The sequence below is a fragment of the Anser cygnoides genome, chromosome Z, assembly GCF_040182565.1.
Source record: "Anser cygnoides isolate HZ-2024a breed goose chromosome Z, Taihu_goose_T2T_genome, whole genome shotgun sequence".
NCBI lineage: Eukaryota > Metazoa > Chordata > Aves > Anseriformes > Anatidae > Anser > Anser cygnoides.
Window position 1 is genome coordinate 22,378,392 of NC_089912.1, and position 23,381 is coordinate 22,401,772.

Genomic DNA, 23,381 nt, shown 5'->3' on the forward strand with positions numbered 1-23,381 from the left:
AGACATTTTCACTAGGCTAGATAGGCTAATGTTACACAGAGCTTTTAAAGGCTGCAAGGATAAGGAACAGCAGTACTTGTCAGGGGAAGATAAAGCATGCGGAATACAGTCCAAGGTGACAATAGATAGAGCATTGCCAAAGATAAATAAAACAATTATTTGTTGGGAGCGTCAGAATTTGAATACGGATACAATTTCACCATCAATTTCATCTTTCATTTAAAAATCATTACAAAAATATTTTCCCTTAATTGGAAAAAGAATCTTTCAAAGTCACATTGAGAAAAAAATGGAATATGGAAATAGGTCAATCACAGTGTTACCTCCTCTAAAAGATAAACCTTGAGCATTTCAAAGAGACTAAGGTTGTTCTTTGAAAAGGAAGCAGATGTATCTTTTGTTTCTGGAAATAAATATACACTACACATTTTGCAGATACATTGCAATTGTGATCAAATACTTCTGAAATATATATTGTTATATTTTGATTATTACATGTGCTCAAGAAAACTGTACTGCAGTGCAATAAAAACAAGTTGACACACAGAATTGAAATTCAATATTTGCAACTGGGAAATAAGCAAAAACAAAAGAAACAACAACAAAAAAAAACACACACAGAAAACCCAGAACACATTTTTCAGCTTCTTTCCAACACTTTTCAGAGAAAGTAGTTCAAGATTCATGCCTTTAGGCACATCAGAAACCATTAAGAAGTACATTTCTAGAAATCGACATGTATAAAAATTCAATTTAGGCTGCTAGAGATTTTCTTTCGAGCTCTAAGGAAAAAATATTTGGCTGGAAATGAACCATCTGCAAATCCGCACAATTAAGTATATGACTACGTTTTAATATACTTCAAACCATGTGGCACTGACATGAAAGATAACTTAAATAATAGAACAATAGAGATTCAGTAGATGGAAATATATTGTTCTTTAATTAAAAAAAAAAAAAGCTAAAGATCCATCACAGTAACATGTCATTTCTCATATGAAAGTACAGGCTTCATTTATATTTCACTAGTTATTAATTTCCACACATCTCACTCCTTCATCTGCATCTTAATGAGCAGATGTCAAATGGTTACTTCTTTAGCAGACCTGATTATCATCTCTGCAGTTCACTGTTTGTTACCATTTTGCAAACAGGATTTTGCCCTCATTTGTGAAATAGCACTGTGTGCTCCTTGTATTTCATTTTTAGTGGCATATGCACACATGTGCATGTGTGATGCCCAGGCACATGTGTGCATCCTCACACAGATTTCCAGTCCTATCAGAGAAGTGGTGGTTTGGAAGGTTTTTCTCTGGTGGAAGAGGTCCACAGCAAGTTCAGATGGAGCATGCTGACTTCCACCTCCTCACCTCAGCCTCTCCAAGCCCTTTGCACACTAATCAGCATGCCCGGCATCTGCTCCTGACAGGCAGCCTGCTCAGCCCAGCAGATAACAAACACGGTCTGATGGTGGCCGGGCTGGCCATGCCACATACTCCAGCAGTTCCTGTGCCCTGTTCCCTCATTACACAGGCAGCTGGAAAAAGCTTACAGAGCTGTAATTGCCTCCGTTATGAAACATCTTCACCTGTTATCCAAAGCTAAGCTGAATCACAGCAGAAGTTATTAACAGTGGCTGTTTTCATGCCAGCTTAATTTGAGCTGATGCTGCTGTTCACTTAACACAGATGAATAGGTGTGTAGGACGAGACTTTAAACAGAGATGACACCCCAATGAATATTCGCTAGCAAGAGTGCTGCAGGGAGCTGGGCTGAGGAACAACAGACGATTGTTAAAAGCAAACGGGTGGGGGTGAGAGGAGGAGAAATGAGACACTGCCATCAGTGCCTGTGCTGACAATAATTTTCCAGCCTGGTGTCAGCTTTTAACAGCTAAATCATTTTTTCAATTAGTTTCCACAAACGTTGGCAAACACAGGCTGACTTTTTGTGCATACACAATGGTGTGAGAAAACGACGCTGCATCAAACGTGGCCAGAAATGCTCTACTCAGCTGAACAGGCATTAAATTTTAATAGTCTGCTTTCATTTTCGCTGCATTTCGCTTCAAGACGATTATAAATTACAGCATTCTGCTTACTTTTGACTAAATAAGACATGTTTTAGCATTTGATTTAGAAGTAATGTGTGCTTGACATATGAAACAAATCTTGCAGATGTAATTTATCATATGGTGCTCTATGTTTCGATAGAAATAGCTGCGCTACCAAGTCAGTGCTTTGATGAGTGGTTATGACTTAGATGTGGCATTTAGATAAATGCATTATTGGAGTCAGAATAAGGCCAGGATTTACCTGCGACCTTCAAAGCCGAGGGGGCACTCCTTGTGTTTGACTTTCAGAGCCATTAATCAAATACCTCATCAAGGCTTAGAAGAAGGGGGGGATGGGGGGTTGGGGGGGTGGGGTGGGCTGAGTGCAGCGCCTTTGTAAATTAACTTTACTGAGGAATCCCTGCAGGTTGCAGATGAAGAGTCCTTGACCTTCCTGCTCTCCACTCCCACCTCTGCGCATGTGCTTCACATACCCACAATTAGCCCAAGTGCAGTGGGAAGGAGCTGTGGAGGTTGCACACCCTCAACCAGGTCCAGACACAGCATAGTTACTGATTTGGGCACTAGAAATGCATTTGTTTTTCTGTGAGGTTCAACTGTTGCCCACATTATTTACACATAAATGTGTCATTTTGACTGCTAACCATTACTGGTGACCCATTGTGTCCTTCCTGCAGGAAGAGGAAATTACAGTATAATAGCAGAAGCATTATTGAATCTTTCAGATTTGTCTCTGTTATCTGTGAGACATTAGAGATAGTGAGCCCAGGCTAGGTAGCCAGCGCCAGAGCATCTGTGTGATTTTCAGTTATCTCAAAGGTCTGCCTATATAATGAAACAAGTCAGGATGCCTTTTATGGCCAGCCAGTTATGCAAACAGGAACAGGAGGAATGAAACAGCCTATCTGTGGATATGGGGATGAACAGCAGATCCAGAAAGCTATAAAGGCCATCAAATGGCTGTAGTTTTGTTAGACATAGCGTTGGTATTCTTGTTAGGAGTCATCCCTCATTCTGATGACCACTTTCCCCCTTGAATACATACCTTTTTAGAGCAGTTAATCATATTGCTGATGTTGTTTTAAAGGAATACAGTCTTATTCCCTATCCTAAAACATGATGCCGTGTTTATAGTTAAACTGCTAAATGATTGCATTGACATGATCTCTAACTTATTACATATAGAGTTGTGAGGCTTAATTAGTTTGTAATGTGTTTGAAACTTTTGGAGGAAAATACTTTGGAAATGTTAAGTGAGTAATGTTCACATTTTACCAGCCAAGAAAGCAGACTTAGAGACTCCTACTGTATATTCTGTCAAGCAACACCAGCTACAAACAGGTTTCATTTCTAACAGTCTTAATAAAAGGGATATGATGTTTTAGAAGATTGGGTACATCCATCGTTGCACATAAATGAAATCTGAGCTAAATTGTGAGACCTCCCTGAATTTCTTTTTTCTTTTTTTTTGAAAGAAAGGAAGAAAGGGATCACAGTTCTTCAGCTTGGATCATAAGGTACTGACTGGGGGAAACGGACAAGAAAAAAAAATTCAGCATAACTTTTATGAAAGAGAAATGGAGAAGAATAAAGTGTTTCAGGTCAAAAGCTGCCCCTCTGAGGTAAAGGCAAATGGAGCAGCTTTGGTACGAAAGAGGAAAGGCTTGGATGGAACCACAGGAACATTTTTCTTTTTTTCCTTCAAATTTTCCATCTTTTAGGAAAAGCGCAGTGCATTGCCTCCTTTGTAGCTTAACTGGGAGCAGGAGCAGTAGGGAAGAAGGATTAAAAAGGGAAGCTACAAATGTTTCATGTTCTGCCCTTTCTGAGTTTATATAGGTCCCCCTTATTATCGACTATTCAAGGCCTTGTGTTTGGGCACTAGACTGGCAGAGAGAAGTGGACAGGTAGAATTCACTTATCTTTCAGGGTACAGAAAAATTGTACCTGTACATTGCTTCCCCTCTATCTCCATCCTAGTAGTTTTCACCATTTGTACAGCTCTCCCAGTAGTCCTGCCAATCAAGAAATTCTCACCCAGGAAGCTTTGTACTTTTCAGTGTACAAGGGGGCCCAAAGTGGGCCAAAAGACACAAAATAAAGAAAAGCAACCTTGAAAGTAGCCAGCAGCACAGAAGAGATAACAAACTCCTCCTCTGTTTGGTACCTTTGCAATACAGAAAGATAGAACCAATGCTAGAATGTCATATATAAGAAAAAAAAGATGCCTGAAAGAGTGAAATTGTTTTGGATCTGATATAGATTGTGGGCCTTAAACTGCCATTTCTTCAAACTATCAGAAGATTTTTCCTCTAGCAGTTACATGTAAGCAGTTAATATTATAAGTGTTCAAATTTCTCTTAAGCTTTCTACTTTCCTCCAGAGAGAAAAACAATCAGAAGAAACTGGAACAGCTATTTGAAATGTAGTTTTGATGGCAGGAGAAGGCTTCAAGAAGTGGGACTGAGGATTAAGAAGTTTGTTTGAAACTGTAAATCCAAATTATAAAAGAACTCACATTTAGACACTTAAAACAAAAAACTAAAGTACATACTGTGTTTTAATTCAGATGAGAAAAACAAATAGGGAGCAATTAAAAATAATTTATATCATAGAACTAATAGCTGGGCAAGATACACTGCAGGAAATCACCTTCTAGGAAAAAAAAAAAACTATCCCTCTCATCTAACAGACTTCTTTCAGAACCGCAGTAATGTAGTTGCTATAGATATCATTTACTTGTGCTTTGAAGAAAACATTGATAAAATACCTTACAAGAGACTTTAGAAAATCAAATGGTAAATGCATAAGGGTTAAAATACTGCCAGGAATCAGAAATCAGGTAGCATACTAAAGAAAAAACCAAACCAAACCAAAACAAGCAAACAAACAGAGAGAGAAAGAAAGACAGAGAGACAGAGACTAATGGTCAGGTTGCATTATGAGAGGCTTGCAGTGGGATTCTTCGTGTCCCTATACTAGGATAAGACTCTGTTCCCTTTATTAATGTTCTGGGAAAAAGGGTGGGAAAAAATTTGCAGACAGAACAATTATTTAGATTAGTAATCACTAGAGAAGGTTAAGAAGGTCCAAAGGGACCTTACAAAACTAAATGAATAGGCAGCAGGGCTACTTATGTATGAAGTTGACAAATGCAAGATAATACAGATAGGAAGGAGTAATTAGAAATAATCAGACTAAATTAATTATAAACATCTGGGCACCTGAGCAAACACCACAATGTGAAGCTTCACACAATAGATCTATTGAGGAAGCCAACAACATTTTAGTGTATTTATGAGCTTTTCCTTGAAGGCATGGATGGACTGAGGCAAATTAAAGAACCACCGTCTTATACCTGCACACAAAGTCAGGTCACTCGCAAGTTTTGTAGCTTAAGGATGGGAGAAGGCTATCTTTCTTCCAACTCCCTGCTAACCACCTCCAAGGTCTTCACTCATTAGGGGAAGCTATTTCCAGAATTTAAACAAATATTTGTAACTTAACACTTTAAAGAAATGGTAGGAGGCACACAGGGTTCCAACAAGTGTAATTAATGTTCAGTACAAAGTGGTGTTGCCCTTCTGTTGCCCTCTCCACCTGCCGCCTGTCTGGTGTTGCCCCCCTGCTGCTCCATCCACCTGCTGGCTGTCTGGGACAGCTCTCCAGCTGCTGCTCCACCTGCTCACCCACATCCTCAGAGGCACCCCAGGCCTGACATGCTCCTCCTGCACCCAAAACAGTCTGGGATGGAGCTGGCAGTGCAGCACGACTGCTTGGAGGAGCATGGGAGAGCTGCCAGGGGCTGAAGGGAGGCAGAGGAGTTGTAGGTGGTGGAAGGAGACTACATCCTCATGATAGCACTAGGAGCTCACACCATGAGGTGCAGATCAGCTACCCTTTTGGGAGCTGCAGGTCAGTCCTCAATCCTAAAGGCTAGTTCAGCCCTACGGTTCAATCTATATTGAAATTTCTTGTTTCCAACCCATGCACCTCACTGGAAAGTAAGAGAATGGCCTCAGTCAAAGGCAGAAGTGGTCAGGATGATTTCAGATACCTAGGACTTGACACTATGTTTGGTTTCCAGCAAAGAGGTCATAAAACCCAAAGTACATATAAAAACAATGTTAGTACCTAGGTAGATTAGCTTATAAAGGTCAACTTCTACTATGGATTTAAAAGACATTCTACATGATACAGTTCATTTCTCTGCTGGCATGAAAGGAAAGCATGATGTCTCTTTTCCTTCCATATTTCACGTTTTGTGTTTTATCAGTCAAGGAATGCACAGTATACAGTAACCAGAATGACCTGGCCGCACACAAACAAATCACATAGATAATAATAGTTAAGGGGTATCTACCAAGCTGTTTGTTTATTTATATACATACACTTATATGCTGTATTTTACAATGATGACATTTATTATTTTTAATTGAAAATAGATTATCTTCCAAATTTACAATGAAATGTTGGTTTGAATGTGTGATTTGACTTCCTTGATCAAACCATGAACGCACTGGAGTCCCTTGAAATAACCATGAATACATATGATTCATAACATAAATAAAAATACAACATCAAAGAAAGTTAGCATGCATAAGAGTAAAATATAAATCTTTTGCTTTCAGAGAACACCTGTCTGTGGGGTAGCAAAGCCTTCTGATTGCAATCAGTCTTACTAGAAATAAATACAACTACACCATCCCTTTGTTCATGTTATATGCATTTACATGTTCTTTGTCACCCCATAACATGAATATAAAATATTTTCATCAAGTCAGTAAAACTTCTGTTCAACAGACCTGAAGCTCAGCCAGGAATAAACTCCTCAGTTAAAAAAACTACAGGATTGAAATGAAATATGTTTTCTTGATAGAGGTCTTCCTATTTGTCAGTATGAATATCAGGATTTAGAATAGTGTTTTGCTATATCTCTAGTTATTTTAGATCATTGGAATCACAGAAGCTAAGAGTAAACAATAAAAAATTCTCATATGGTGATCTTCGGCATATACAGTCCATTATAATCTCCAGTATACCCTGTCTGTCCTAGACCTATAGCTTCCTAAAGTCCTGGAATACACCCTGTAAGTTATCTGTGTTTCTCCATCTGTACTTCATAATCTATGCTAATTCATGGTGTGCTTCCAGATGACAACTACAAGAAACTGACTGATTATGGCAGATTTAGATGCAGAAAACAAGGAAAAAATAAATTAGCATTGTGTCCAAGGAATCTTCTTAAAAATGGTCCAGATGATATTTCCAAAGAAATAATCAGTGTTTATTTATTTGTCTGTTTAATTTTCCAGTGACAGACAGACATTCAGAATCTTTCTCAATCTTGTTCTGTCCCAGAATTTAGCTTTAGTCAAACTAGTAGCCTTCAAGTTTACTTATGGGAGGGTTATAGATGCTCCTTTTCCACTATGAAGAAAGCCCAAAATATTCATCCTGAGCACACACTACAAAATTTAAAGGTTTGTGCAACATTTGCCATTGGAAGAGACAACTTTCCTCTGTGCATGAAGAACAGGAATACATTTAATTTGCTTGGCTCTGTGAACTTTCATCACTTTTTTTTTTTTTTAATATTTTGACATCAGAGATTATAAGTATTTATAAATAAAATATAGATTCCTTTTTTAGACATGTTTTAACACTGCAGAAGAGAACCTTTGCCTAAAGTGTTCTGAATTGTTTTGTTACCAGATACCAGTATTAAACATGTCTACATGTTAACAAGGATCATGTTTCCCTGCTTTTTCTTTTTCTTTTTTTTCTTTTTTTTTTCCTGACTACATGATACAGCATGAAACATTTCTGCCTCCTGAACAATTTCTTTTATGAATTGTAATGGAAAAAAAGAGCAGTTGATGTTTACAGAAAAGTATTGCAGCCATGGGTTTTGAGAAGCTTTCTGTACGGCTGAAGGGATGAACTACGCTTTCTACTACATAACCAACTTTAAAACAAGGCCTTCTTCTATTATGAAAAGCAGGTTATCTTTCTTGTTAATAATCCTTTTCCTTTTTTAGTTCTTATGAAGAAGGAAACCCCTCCTGATACTGGAAACTAAGGAACCTTCTGGTGCTGGAGTCTCCTTTTAACCTTCCCCCTACCACCCAGCATCTGTGGGAGAAAGACAAAGGCCCTGTGCAGGAAACAGCTTCCTGCACATGCCTCTCTAGCATTTCTTGTTCTCCCTGGCTGCCACAGCTTGTTGCTTAGCTGTTGCTCTCCAAACACAATGTGTTACCACTCACAGCAAAGGGCACACAAGATACACCCAGTCACACTAGATAATGTATTTGCCATACATGCCACACATCCCGCTTCACAGCAGCTCCGTGAACCATTTTCGCACTCCTGTTCATCTACGCACTAGATTTTTTGGTTAGTACTATGAGAAGGGAAGGTTGTACGTACCACTGCTGTCAGATTAGTGCTTCCAAAAAAAAAATTTTTTTTAAATATTTGTCAAATGATCGTTTTTATTTATTTATTGAATATTTTCTTCACAAATTTGGAAGGTGCAAAATTGATGTTTTCACTGTAAATGCTTTGGATCTAAAGTCTGTAGCAAAACAGAGTTTCTACAGCTTTTTACTGTCCTACTTCATAAAATGACCTGCTGAACTGAAGGAAGCTTCTTCCTAATCCACCGATAACAGCCAGCTCCCTTTTCCCCCTCCCTCTAACTGTTCAGTCTTTTTACCTACTTGAAGTTATGGGAGGAAAATAAAATGTCAATAAATGAAGGTCTTGGCATTCATTCTCTGTGTTATTTGCTAGCAGAGCTAAAAGGGGAAAAAATGGAACTAGGCTAGGCAGTCTAGAGGGATGCTGTGGAAATGACTTGTAACTAAAAGGATATGACCCTCTGCATAATTCATAATCATTAGTCTAAATGACACTTCTGCAGTATGTGCAGTAGTGTTCTCCAGTATGACAGGTCTGAGCCCAAATGGCCCACTCAGCAGCAGTCAGTTTGTGATCAGATTTCCCTGAAAGACAACTCTCAAAGCTACATTTGCTTTGTGTATGTGTATAAGCATGCTTTTCTTTTTTTTTTCTTCCTTTTTTTTCTTTTTTCTTTTAAAGATATATATTATATATATATATATTAGTAAAGATGCTTGCTCAGCTTCATCATCTGCAATTTAAGGGTTGCTCAAGTGATTCTTCAAAACTGCATAAAGGCAATACTGCTGTGCCTTGGAGACATCACTGCTGTAATGTTCTCTGCATATATCTGCATGATTTTTCAAAGCTAATTCAAATTTAATGCATTGGTAATTCCTTTTCTGCAGAAGTCACCCAGCAGTAATCTGAAGGTTGCAGAATGATCCTCCAGATCAAATAACACTTCTAAAATAGTATAAACCAGGAGGCAAGATTATAATGGGTAGAATTAGACTTTCAATGAGTCACTCCACTCTTTTTATAATCCTAAACATAGCAACCTGGTGTCAGAAGTATTTTTAGAAGGTGCAGCAAGAAGAAAGGTACAGTGTTTAAATCAGCTACAAGAAAGTTTACAGCACTGTGTTGTCAAAGGGACATTATAACAGAGGCTTGAATCAGTGGAAAGAAGCAGGGAGATTTATGTGTATGGATGTGCATTTGTTTATTTACCTAATTTACATAAAATATGAAGACTATCAAAACTGTTTACAGAAAACCTTAATTATTCACAGCTAAATTTTGATGTAAATTGAGCTTAACCAAATGAACAAAATAAAAATTACAGTCCTCTTGGGGTTTAGATGTCACAGTGTTAGTGGGCAATTAGTTTCCATTTCAACCAGGCAGACACTTATTGTAAAATGTTACCATGAGCAGCAAGTTAAATTGGTTTTGTTGACAATGGCCAGTTCTGAACAGAATGACTCTTGTTCAGTTTTAGACAACCACATTAAAATGTAGTCCTACTTAGCCTCATATTTGACCATGACAACAAGCATGTATAAGGATATAATTAGATTCCCTGAACCCTGTGATTTTTCCGACGCTGTAGCTGGATTGGATACAAATACGTTGCAGCCAGCCCCTGTGGCTTGGTTATGAGATACAGCTGGCAGGCTGGAAATAAACTGAAAATGGAGTTGTCGTGAGAAACACATACTTGGAGACACAAAAACTGGTTGTTTTCAGTCCAGGCTGTGCTCCCGTCTCTGATTTATTTTAAGCAATATTTATTTGCAGTTAAGTCCAAAAGATATTCCACAATGTCTTCCTCAACCATTACTATGTATCCTGAAGATCACTGGCATGGCCCTTTCTTTTTGCAGTCCTCTGTATATTTTCACAAGATAGAAATTGTATCTTTTCATCGCCTCTGCTGCTTGTTTATTTTCACTTGCACAGGACACTGTGGTGTAGACAAGAGACTTTGGTCATCTTGGGCTATTGAGAAGAACGTTTAAGAGGTCAGTATCTTTCACTGAATAAATATTCTGCAATCTATACCAAAGGGAGCTGACTTTTCAGGGGTTTCAGGGGAGGTTAATTCCAGCTGGCTACTTCCGGATTAGCGGTGTTTGTGGAAAGGACTTTCTCAACTGAATGAATTAAGGAAAATACGAGTGAAACCAAGATCTGAGACTGTCATGGGGTGTCTTGAGAGTTTCTGAAAAATGTATTACATTGCAGTCCTTACATTCATACCTCAGAATAAACACACCTATAGGTGTGTTAAAATGCACTCTGATTAACTGACAATATAACTAAAAATGTCATGTATTTAGTCACAGGAAGGATTAGTGTTTCCAGGAAGCAACCCTTTTTGGCAGCACTGATAATAGTTGCCAGAAAACAAAACAAAACCAACCAATCAAAACAACAACAACAACAAAACAAACAAACAAAAAGAAAACAGACACACAGAGAAACGGACACACAAACCAACAACAACAGTAAAAAAAACCACCACATTTATTCCCATATAAAAGTAATAGTAATAAAATTGTTTTTAGTAACTGATACTCAATCCTGCTTAGGAAAGTAGAAAGCTTTCTCAATGGTGTTTAGGATAAAAATTAAAGAGAAATAAAAATGAAAGAATTAACAATCCTACCTCCACTTTGTAAATCACTTTTAAAAACGGGCATAATTTGCATGACATACATTTGATATTAATTATTTGCTAAGTTCCATTTTTTTTTTTAAAGATACTTTATTGCATGAATTGTGAATGTCAACAATGACTTATTACTTTGAACAAGTTTAAAGGGAAGGCTAATATAATTTCTTGTAGCAAAACCACTATGACAGCTGATCCATAGAGTCAATTACACCGCTGTGTGCTCTCAAGCAGACTTATTTTTCACAGTCAGAGTGAATGAGGAACAAGGTGAACAAACATCTCCATAGCAATTGAAGACTGACTTTCTTTGGGTTGCAGTGCTTGGAATAAACGGATCCTGCCTAATGAACTGAAACCATCTATCACTGAGCAATGCAGGGCAAGCATTATTGCCCTGTCTCCCACAGAAGAGTTAACACAGAAAACGTGACCTGCACAGTCCACCAGTAGTTTTCAGCCTCCATCAAAAGAACAAAACAACAACAAATTATTCTTCATGGAAGAAAAACAAACAAACAAACAAAAAACCTCTTTAAAATATAGACAGTTCTACTTTTTGCTGGATCCTGAGCTGTACACTTCTGTCACACCCTTGCTTGAACACAAGTTTCAAAATTTAAAATGCCTCAACCTGCCATCCAAGACAAATGAGGCAAATGAACTCTGGGCCTAGTAAATGCAAAAACAAAAACTAGGAGGTCTCTTCTTAAAAAAATGAAAGACAAGAAAAAAAATATTACAGAGTTTTGGACAAGTAACCATTGATACTAAAAGGGTACATGTTAGTGAACAGCAGTCGAAGGTTAAACACTGAGGTACATACCTCTTTGTGTATTGGTGACTTAGGAACAACCATGGTATTGTAGAACAGGTTAAATTCAATGTTTGCAAAAATATTTTCAGATGGTCTGTGGAGGCAGCAAGGCATACAAAAAGGAGACAGGTATAAAATAAATAGCAGTGACCTTTTTGATATTTATTTTTGTTCACTGCAAATTTTGTTAGATGTGATGGCTTGTGTTAGTAATACTAACTGCTTAGGCCTACAGGATTATCATTGGCAGGGCTTTTCAGCCTGATTCTTGGTCAAATATACTGTTATATGAGTCCTGGTGATTCACTTAATTTATTAAAACCACTAATATTTTTAAGATCAAGTCCCTGTTAGTAAGATCTATCTGTGCTCTTAGAATTCTGCAATGCATTATCTAGGCTATATTTTGACTTTTCTGTTCTATGGGTGATCAATGTCTCTTTGGATCTACTCTTAAAGAACAACAGATTTAAGTCATTTCATGCGGGCAGAAGAAGACGGAAGAAAAGAAATGAAACAGATTTCCTCTTTGTGTATGTGGAAAATGATTCTAAAATGAAAATTTAGGTGCCTGCAAGTTAAAATACATATTTAACTTACTCTGTTTAAAGAGGGTAGTGATAATAGCATGATGTAAGGTTTTATAGACTTGGGAGAGTTACGCTGCAAGAGAAGCCAGCCATATCTTTACAAATCATCACAAATAAAATACCTATTATATCTTCTATCATTCCATGCCGTTGCATGTGCTCAATGTAATTACAAAAGCAGAGTTTGGGAAATATATCACAACATTAATAAAATTGTCTCTGGTATCATTTTTCAATTCTCGGGTTTGGTGCCAGAACCTTGTAATCTCAGGACGTCTCCCTGTGAAACAAATACAGAATGGCAAGAACTGTAAGCAATACTTTTTCAATTTTACCAATATTTTTGAACAGTATGTTAATAAAATGGTCCTTAACTTTGCAATAACTAGAAGGATAACAACCTGAATCATTAATGGCAAGAATCACTTGCTTTTATTTTTGACTGATCATGCAATGTCAGACTAATCCTTCATTGGTCCTGGAATGAATCTTATACCATCTGTGTATACCAGATACATGTAGATTCTTTGGGAAATAGTGTACTTGCATCCAGTGAAGGAGAGATGTGCTTTTCCTTGAAAGGCAGTTAATTCTCTGTGCTAGATGGTGTAACCAACCAGGGCTTTGGGGCTGAGATGGAGTCCATCTGTGAGGAAGCTGCTTCTCAGAGGACATGTAGAGAGTGTTGGTGCATCCTCCACTGCTGAGCAAAGGTAAATTTTGCTTTCTTGCCCTAGGCTGACTTGACTCAACATTTACTGGTGTTACATGGTTACAGTGGCTGGTTGACACGTATCAGAAAGGTTCTAACTCACTATTTCCTGTACTTGGCACTACATCCACAACTTAACTCAGGTTAAAAATTGTTTCCTTTCAGATGGTTACCACATAAGGATTAGAGAGTAAGCAGTTTGGAATTGGCTTTGAGTGCATTACTCATTTTAATTGCACTCTTGCTAATGGTTGTCATCTCAGAATGTATTTGGAAAAAAAAATAAAAAAAAAATCCAGGCTGTAATCTCATCATGCACCCTTTGCCTTTATTTCTACATTCCATAGGCCAAGTTACTGCAAAAAGACATGATTGCTCTGTAGATTCTCACTGTTCTCCAAATGTGTCATGATCTGTTTGGAATACACAAAAATCATCTCACAAATCTGTAAAATTAATTTAGTAAAAATAACTTCTAATTTTAAATAATTGGGTGCTGAAATCTAACTGAGCTTACCAGTTGAAAGAATCTGAATGAGTGCATGTATTTACAAACATCTATCTCTCTGATAGAAAGAAAATATGCCTACTGTAAGAACAAATGCTTAAAATGTGGATTAGATTAATGTACCAATATAAAACGTTGCAGAAATACATTTCAAGAACAAAATAATAAAAAACTTCAGTAATGTTTTCTGATGCTTTTACGCTTGGCTACAAAATGTGACATTGCAGAGATCACAAACATCACTGTAAATAAGCAGATCCCTTTAAGTGTCCAATCATTAAGTAACTCTACTACTAAAAAAAAAAAAAAAAAAAAAAGTAGGTTCCTCTGATTAAGCACTGGAGCAATATTTATATCTTTGCTACCAAGAAAGAAAAGATTAATTACCATTCACATGCCCTAGTTTACAAACAGTTTAGTGGCCTTTGCTTGATGTATCAAATTAATGACTATTCTGGATTTTGTGAACATCTAAAAACAACTAAGAAAATTAATACCAGCAGAAGTGTGTACATGTGCATATGCACACATATGCAGTTTGACAGTCTTTGCACTAGACAGAAATGGCTCAGGAATTGAGTGTACCAAACGGATAATATTACTGAAAGAGTTCGGCAAGAGCAGAGCTAAGGGAGAAGTAATCTGGCATATTGCATGAGAAAATTGCATTATTATCCAAAAGTAGATTGGTTTACTTGCCCAGTACTCACAAACCCTCTCCCTGGATAATCATCTTCACACTCAGCTGCACTTCATAGCTTGTTTACCATGTTGCAGTGATGTTTACTCCCTAAGTTTATATGATGTTGACCGTTTGAAAACATTATCATTTAAATTAGTTCCTGTAACTAATGAGCATATGTCTCATGTGCATTCCACAGGAACATGAAGTTAAAAAAGTTTGAGGTTAACAACTTCTCGTTTGATCAAGTTCAAGGTTGGAAAATAGAGAACAGAGTACAAAGGTTTATTCTGACATAAGATAACACAGTGAGAAGCTAAGGGAATTAACACATTACATTATAGGTATTTTAAAGCCTATTTGGACATCATAAGCTCATGACTTTTCCAGCAGAGCTAAAATTAGATAGTATAGCTCTAAGGAAAATTAATTGTTTAATAGATAGTTAGGTGGAAAAAAATTCTGAATGGCAACTCACCAGCTCATAGTCTAGACTATCATGTCTGAACTATAAATGTCGAAGTACTGAAACACCAAAGAAAAAAGCTATATAATAAAACAAGGAGGAGGGATAGAGAAGATTGAATAACACTACATTTTAAGGGTGGTTAGCAGTAATTCCAAAATTTTACTTTCTACCTCTGGAAGCTAAAGGAAAGGGGTTGGGGTTTTGCAAAGATATTCCAGTCCAGTGTGCATTTTCAATTTTCCTGAGAAATGTGGACTTTAATAGAAGGGTACAGAAGAGTATTTTATATAAAAACTGTTGAGGGAGAATTTTTTTTTTTTTTTAAATACAGCACCAAGTGACAAAGAGGGTGTCATCCTGGGAAGAGAAGCATTATAAATGAGGGGCAAAATGACAGAGACTTAAATAAATTATTTCACACTCTCTACCTTCCTATCTAGTTCTGTATGTTTATAACATTGCAATCATTTCAAAATACCTGCACTGCCTCCAAAGTTTTGGCTTGCATACTTTTTTTATTGAAGCAGATGACGTTCAAAAAGAAATCGGCATTTGCCAAGTAGTGATGCCCTAATGATTTAAGCACCAGAATTTGTCTCAAGAAATCTGTTGTTTTGGGTAGTTTGAGTACAACTCTCTACAACTATATGTTATACAAAACGTTTAATTTGGCTGAGTGCATCTAAATCTATTTCTAATGCCACAAACAACATTCTCATTGATGATTATGGGGACAAACAGTTCTTTAATCAACTTAATATAGATAATCTTATTAAACCAACTCTTGAGTCAACCATAGTCTGTGTCCTCAATTAACCTAAGTTATAAAATACTCTTCTAAATGAACAGAAATCAAAGAGGCTACTGAATTCTAAGAAAAACTCCCATGTTTGGATGGGAATTGGAAGGAGAGAAAAAGCACATTCTGACAGATTCAGTTTATCTGTTTTAGTTTTGCTTTGAATAAGCAACAACTCTAACCACAGTTACTTGCGGGAATAAAAGACATCCTGGAAAACAAAACAAAACAAAACAAAACAAAAACAGAACACATGAATTTGAGTTATTGTAGAGGTGACTATGTCTCAATATTCTCCCTCTCTCTCCCTCTCTCCACCACAGTAAGAAGTTTATTTTATTGTACTCACAGATATGTCAAGACACACATATTGTCCAAGACTCTGCCTGATCCTTGTGAAGGAAGCTTTAGATTTCTAAACCGTAGACCTACTGGTCTTATTTATTTGCAATTAAAACCCTGCCTGGGATGACATTTTTTACAGATGGAAGGAAAGTAAATGGATAAGGATGGCTTGCTCTGTTAAGTAAAGCCTCTAAAGAAATAAAATTTTAATTCCATTGCTTTGCAACTTCAGAGGTTTCTGTTAGGTTGTGGACAGGAGCAATGCAAAACTTGTACACTTCTCTCCCCTGCAGCCCACCTGGCAGACAGTAGAGTAAACTGCCTTCACTGGCATTCATATGGAGTTTCCCACAGCATTGCGAATCCTTCTTTTCTGCCCCAAATTGCTCAAAATTAAAGGAAATAAGCACTCAGTGGAAAAAAAAAAAAAAAAAAAGATTGCCATTGCAGTACTAGAGCTGTGCCTAGGTATCTGAGAACTCCAGTGGCTGAGAACAGAGCTGAGGAAGCACAAATACTCAGAGAAAAGAGTTATCAATGATCAAGAACTGCAAAATACTCTATCAACAAAAGCACATAAAAATATCCTCACAAGCCATTTCCCCCTTCTCACAAGTTCTAATCTGAACTTTAAGTCTGTGTATTTTTAGAATAGCTTTTATTAGTGTTTGTATACCTTATGTATTATAAACACATTTATTTGCAGTTGGAGAAAATTTCAGATCACAATCACAAAAATGTAGCTTAAAGGTCTGTTCACATACTATTCTGTTGCAGTTCCTTGCCAAGCCAGTTTAGGGCTGGACTGCAGAGGGTAAGGCATGCAGGCAGCATCCAGTTCAATCCATGTCATATTAGACCCTTATAGAGGCTTATACATTTTGTCACATAATAACAGCTTTCAGATAGTGCTGCTTGTTTGTATGTCTCAAAAAACAACATGAAACAAATCTTCAGCATTATATGCATTTCAATATAGAAAAAAGATCTGAAGAAGAGTTTTCTTATGGTTTTGTTTTAGGCCAGTGATTAATGTTGGATGATAACCCAGATCCCTGAAATATTAGGCCATTGTCTACTGAAGAGGAAAACATTGACTTAGGATTTGAGAGGTAAACACACAGTAAGTGATTTCACAGCTGGGATGTGAGCATAATTAATATCACATTAATTTCATATGATTTCTATGAAATCAATTTTTTCTGTTCTTCATTAATTTTTAATTGCTTTTACCAACAATTCAGTTCTAATTTTACCTAAACTTGCTTTGAAAGAAAAAAGACTAGTTAGTTTCTATTTAAGGTGAGCAGTTTTTTTTTTTTTTAAATTAATCATGGAGAAATGGTTTAGTAGATGATTTGAGAAAGTGAGACTATAGTAATTACACTATCATGAAGGGAAACAATGAACATATTAAACTCTGAAGAATGATCATTATCAAAACTTAAAGAGGAGATCAGGGTCGAAGTCACGCATTTCTAACAAGAACATCAGTAAGGTTCATTAACTATCCTTACAGCTTTCTGAACATGGTAATTTACATAAAAATGGATCTAGTGATACAAGTTGCTCATAACTTTCAGTTTGCATTTAGGTTCATAAAGTATCACTATAAATAAATACACTCCCAATAGGCTGTCAAAGAAATATTCAAAGAGATGAGAAGGACTAAAACTGTTGTTCAGTAGCACGTTGTTATATCTATGATTCTAATCTGTGATTCTAGTCTGTGATTCTATTCATAGACACAAGTAAAAGTGTCCTTCCTTCCCTCCTTCCCTCCTTCCCTCCTTCCCTCCTTCCCTCCTTCCCTCCCTCCCTCCCTCCTTCCTTCCTTCCTTCCTTCCTTCCTTCCTTCCTTCCTTCCTTCCTTCCTTCCTTCCTTCCTTCCTTCCTTCCTTCCTTCCTTCCTTCCTTCCTTCCTTCCTTCCTTCCTTCCTTCCTTCCTTCCTTCCTTCCTTCCTTCCTTCCTTCCTCCCTCCCTCCCTCCCTCCCTCCCTCCCTTCCTTCCTTCCTTCCTTCCTTCCTTCCTGGCTTCCTTCCTTCCTCCCTCCCTCCCTCCCTCCCTCCCTCCCTCCCTCCCTTCCTTCCTTCCTTCCTTCCTTCCTTCCTTCCTTCCTTCCTTCCTCCCTCCCTCCCTCCCTCCCTCCCTCTCTCCCTCCCTCCCTCCCTCCCTCCCTCCCTCCCTCCCTCCCTCCCTCCCTTCCTTTCTTCCTTCCTTCCTTCCTTCCTTCCTTCCTTCCTTCCTTCCTTCCTTCCTTCCTTCCTTCCTTCCTTCCTTCCTTCCTTCCTTCCTTCCTTCCTTCCTTCCTTCCTTCCTTCCTTCCTTCCTTCCTTCCTTCATTCTGTCCTTCTTTCTTTTCTTCTTTCCTTCTTTCTTTCTTTTTGTGCCAGAATTTTTAACCTCTGTTATTTTTTCCTGCTTACTTATTAAATTACCCAATCTAGCTTTTGCTTATTGTTTCTTTTTAGGAATTGCAGTCTGCAGAGTGTGTATTGGTTTAACTTAAAAACTTTTTAACCCAATTTAACCTTTTAACTTAATACCATTTTAACTTAATAACATTAATAACATTTTATATCAGCATCATGTAAACCATGAAAGCTATTCTGGCATTCTAATCCAATGTTAGAAATAGGTATAGGCCAGTTACGCATGTTCAAACTGCTTAAACAAGTCAATGTAATAGAAAAATAGAAGTATTACCACACAATACAAAGTCTGGCTTAGACTGACAGAATAAGCCTATTGGTCTACTCTTTTTTATTTGGAAAATTAAAGTAGCCAAAAGGAACATTGAACTAGTAGGGTTCTTCGATTTTTAATCCCAAGCTAGATCAAGCAGGAAAATCATATAGCAAGCAAAATAATATTTTAATCAATTGATGATATAGCTGAAGGGAAAAAAAAAAGATGAACAAGATCTTTAGATCTGAAATTGAAACAATCTATTCTTCAGTGTAAGAAGAGATAGGAAATACAGATTAATATTATTAACATAAATGCAGAACAATTAGTATGATTGAGAAGAATTCCTCTACTGCTGAGAGGGATACTAACAATGTAAAGCTCATTACTAACAACGGAAAAAGCTTTTGGGACTAAGAGAGATACATTTTATCATTGTCTTTAGAAAAGTTAAAAGTTAAATTTGGGTTGCTGGATGGCAAACCAATCTGCAGTCAAACAAATACTTCTACTGAGACCATGACTGAATCTTTAAAATAGAACTTAGAGGTAAAATTAACCATTTTATTTGATATTTTCAAAGTTTTGTGTGAGATACTGGTCTAAACAAACAAACAAACAAACAAAAACCAACACATTTTTTCTGTGGAAACTATGTTTCCTTTTCCAGGAGAAAGAAAAAAAACCTCTTCCAGTTATCTTCATTAGTTTAATAAAGTAATTGCTATCTGGTTTCACTCCTGCAGTTTTTCTAAGGGTATTTTGTTCTGCTGGAAAAAGAACAGACACATAATGGACATGTGTAGGAAGTATTTTTTTTCTGATTCTTCCATAGGTGTTATATGTTTGTTGTTTGATTCTGTATTTTTTATTTTGGTGTTACAATACCAACATACCTGCAAAAGATATCACATTAACACAAAATATGTTTCTTCTAAATTCTGTTGCTCTTTTCTCCCTCTGAAGACAAAGAATTTAAACAATCCATTTAATTTTCTTATTACCTTGTTGCCTTCATTGTGCTGTTCTCTTTCTGTAGATGTCTTCTCTTCCTTAAATTTTATTTTTATACATAGTTTCATGAAGACTTCAGACTCAACCATCTTATATTTATCTCTCTTTCCTTTCAGCTTTCAGTTTCTGACTCAGATCCTGATTTGTTAGTCCTTTAACTGTGGTCCCAAATCAATGTTGTAAATAACAATGCCAACATGTACTTTCCTAAGAATAATTATAACACTCCAGACAAATTAAACAGTCATGTCCCTTGAGCATAAGAGAATGTTTGGATTCCCAGAACCAAACAGGTTATCTCAAACATTTTTCACTACAGAGCATGAAGATGGACATCTCCCAGAAACAGTCATAAACAAAACCATTCCAGAGGCAAACACCTCTATTCATCATACGTTTAGAATGTTTTACTCAGAAGGTAGCACTACTATAGCCTCTAAATGAACGCATAATATCCAAGAGCTTACAGAAACGAAAGGTTGTTAGGACAGTAAATACAGACACTATTTTTGTTATTTATACAAAAGCTACTTAATTTTAGCTATGCATATAGTTATCACAAGGCTGAAATATTTTTGTTTGTTTGTTTGTTAGTTGTTATTCTTGTTGTTGTTGTGGTTTTTGAAAAATTCACTCTATTAGCAGTACACCATTTGCTACTTGGAAAACGTCCAAACCCAGAGAAAACAGGAGATTCTGTCACTGACTGAAAGCTCTTGAAAAAAGCAGAAGTTAAGTAATAATAATGAAGTTATATAATCCAATTTATGAATTGCCTGTTTACACAATCTGTTTTAACCATACTAGTGTGATAGTGACATTTAATACAATAGGGTTGCATGTAGCCATCTCCAGTGACACCCAATTGGGCTAGAGATAGGCAAACATACAAAATGCTATCCTAGCTTTGAATAGCAGACATATAACCTCATTTAAACACTGGTACACTGCTGTAAAGGTACAGACACCACATCCATTGATCTTGAAAATCTAAAGAAGCTAAAAAAGTAAAAAATCAGTAGAGACAAATGTCATTGTGATACAAAAAATGTTTCTTATCTGAGGAGTTCCATCAATTCAAGTGTTATGACACTAAAATGTTATGACCTAAAAACAGAATACAAAACCCCAAAATGTCATCAACTCCAAACTCAAAATAAACCAACCAACCAAACTAACAAACAACCAAACAAAACCTCACCACCAACAAAAAAGTAACCACAAACTTTCTCCAAATGAGTTGTTTAACAAATAGTTTTGTGCTCATTATTTTAATAAATACACTTAAGGTTGCAGGTTGGGGAAGACTCTCCTAATATGAACACGTTAAAAGTGAAAAGCTGAATAATGCATAAATTAAAGAGGCTTGGGAAGATAAAGATGGCACTTCACTGCATCTTCATCCATTTGACCTTTCAAAAAATACATTGCAGGTGTAGTTCCATGAAAAAAAACTTGCTTTTTTTTTTTTTTTTTCACTTATATTAAAAAAAAATCTGGCAAGATCTAGCATAATGTATAGTATTACCAACTTTATAGCAAATAATAATATTACCAACTTTTTACCAAATAATAGTATTACCAAATTTATTCCCATTTTTTTCCTATTTACTTGAGAAATGTTGAGAGACTTAACACATGACAGTATGTCGTCTATCTTACACTAGACTAAGGTCAATTCTGATGAGTAAGTCAAAAGGTGAGGTTAATTAATATTTTAAAGACTTGAATATTTCTAATAAAGTTGGAGTTCCAACAACCCTATATTTACAATGCTATTCTTGGTAACTGCAATGATCAGAATTTGACCAGTATTGCCAGGAAACCTGAGTTTTTTGAATATTTCTTATAGAGCTTCTTTAAAATTTATATGAGAATAAAGTATTTAATACATTTATTTATGCAAATATAATGTATCCAACACTTAATTTGACACTTTGTGAAATCTATCATTCTACAGATGGTGTGAAAAATACAGAAAGACAACACACTTTCTGCTGGGTTATGTAAGTCTTACTGAAATCTAGTTTTGGAAAATGTAGCTGTCAATATCTTTTCCACAATCAAGCAGAAATTTTCCAATGAGCTAGAACAAAAATATGCATTTCATATTTCAGGAAAGTGCCATCTTCAGAAAACTCTGCCAAAGTCTAGCTACTCAAAACTTTGGATATGAAACCACACATTAGTTTAGTCATTTGTAACTAATGTGAAAATTACATTAAGATACTACTATTCTAAGTACACATTATTGCAATAGATAGATAGATAGATAGATAGATAGATAGATAGATAGATAACACATGCCATTTAACAGCCAGGACACAAATAACTGCATTACCATTTTCCCCATTCCACATGGGTAAGCAGTACTAGTATAAAGTATTTCATTTACAAATATTACTGCAAACACACATGGTCAATTTAATATTCCTTCCAAATTGTTTACTTAAAATATGTTAACGGCAGTGCGAAACAAATTCTGTAGTAGTACTTTATGGTTATATAATGATACAGTATTTATTATATTGTTTGCTTATGAAAGCATTGCATGATTTCACGCCAAAGCTTTCAGAATCACAAGCACCTAATCCAATAGCCGGTATTCTAAAGTGACACTTAAATCCAGAATAAACTCTCACCATATTCCGAATGCCAATACCATACTCTTTCTGCTACTCTTTTCAAGAATCTGCTGATATATTTTTAGACAAATATGCTGAGAAAGTAGAATTTGTAAAGTTTTTCATTTCTCAGTTTGGATTTAGGCTACTGTGCTCAGCTTGCAACATCCAATGAACCCTTTGTATAGCAGAATCCATTTGTAGATCAGAACCTAAATTTACCATAAAGATTCTCCTAACAAGAAGTCTTTTGACTATATGCCTACAATGGCATGCCAAAAATGGAGCAAAAATCTACTTCCCGCCCCCCCCCCCCCCCCCAATACAACTAGAATTCAGTCATTGACTTCCCCGTTTCAAACACAGGCCTCCAAACATAAAAGTCACTCAGTCATGAGATGCTCTGCCTTTCAAACGAGGCATAAATGGAAGTACAAGTTGAATAACTTAGGTCATGCATGAACTGGAAGAGAAAATTCAATGTTAAAAATGGGTCCTCAGATTAAGGTTCTAATCTCTGAAAGGTGAATTCTGAAAAATAAGAATTCAGCAGCTTATATGAAATTTTCGCATTATGTCTGACAAGTTATTGGTAGATATTTATAAAAACAACAGGTTTAGTTGTTAGTACCTATTAGTGGTGCATTTGAAGTTTTATTAGAAAAAAATATTTACATACATTCATAGTCGCTCTCTCTGAATGCAGAGCATTAAACACATGAAAGGAACTTTTACCATTTTTTTTTAGCACAATAAACTTTCAAAATCTTCCCCAAGACACTTCTTTCCAGACTTGCATTTTGTTCAAAAACTAAACACGGTCATTTTCAATAAACACACATATTTGTCTATTTCTCTTTCCCTGGTATGAATTACCCTAAGACAACAGTGGAGAGTGGGGAGAAGTCTTCACCCATTGCACTGAGCAACTAAGAAAGAGCGGTGGAACAGCCTGCTTCAATATTGTGTA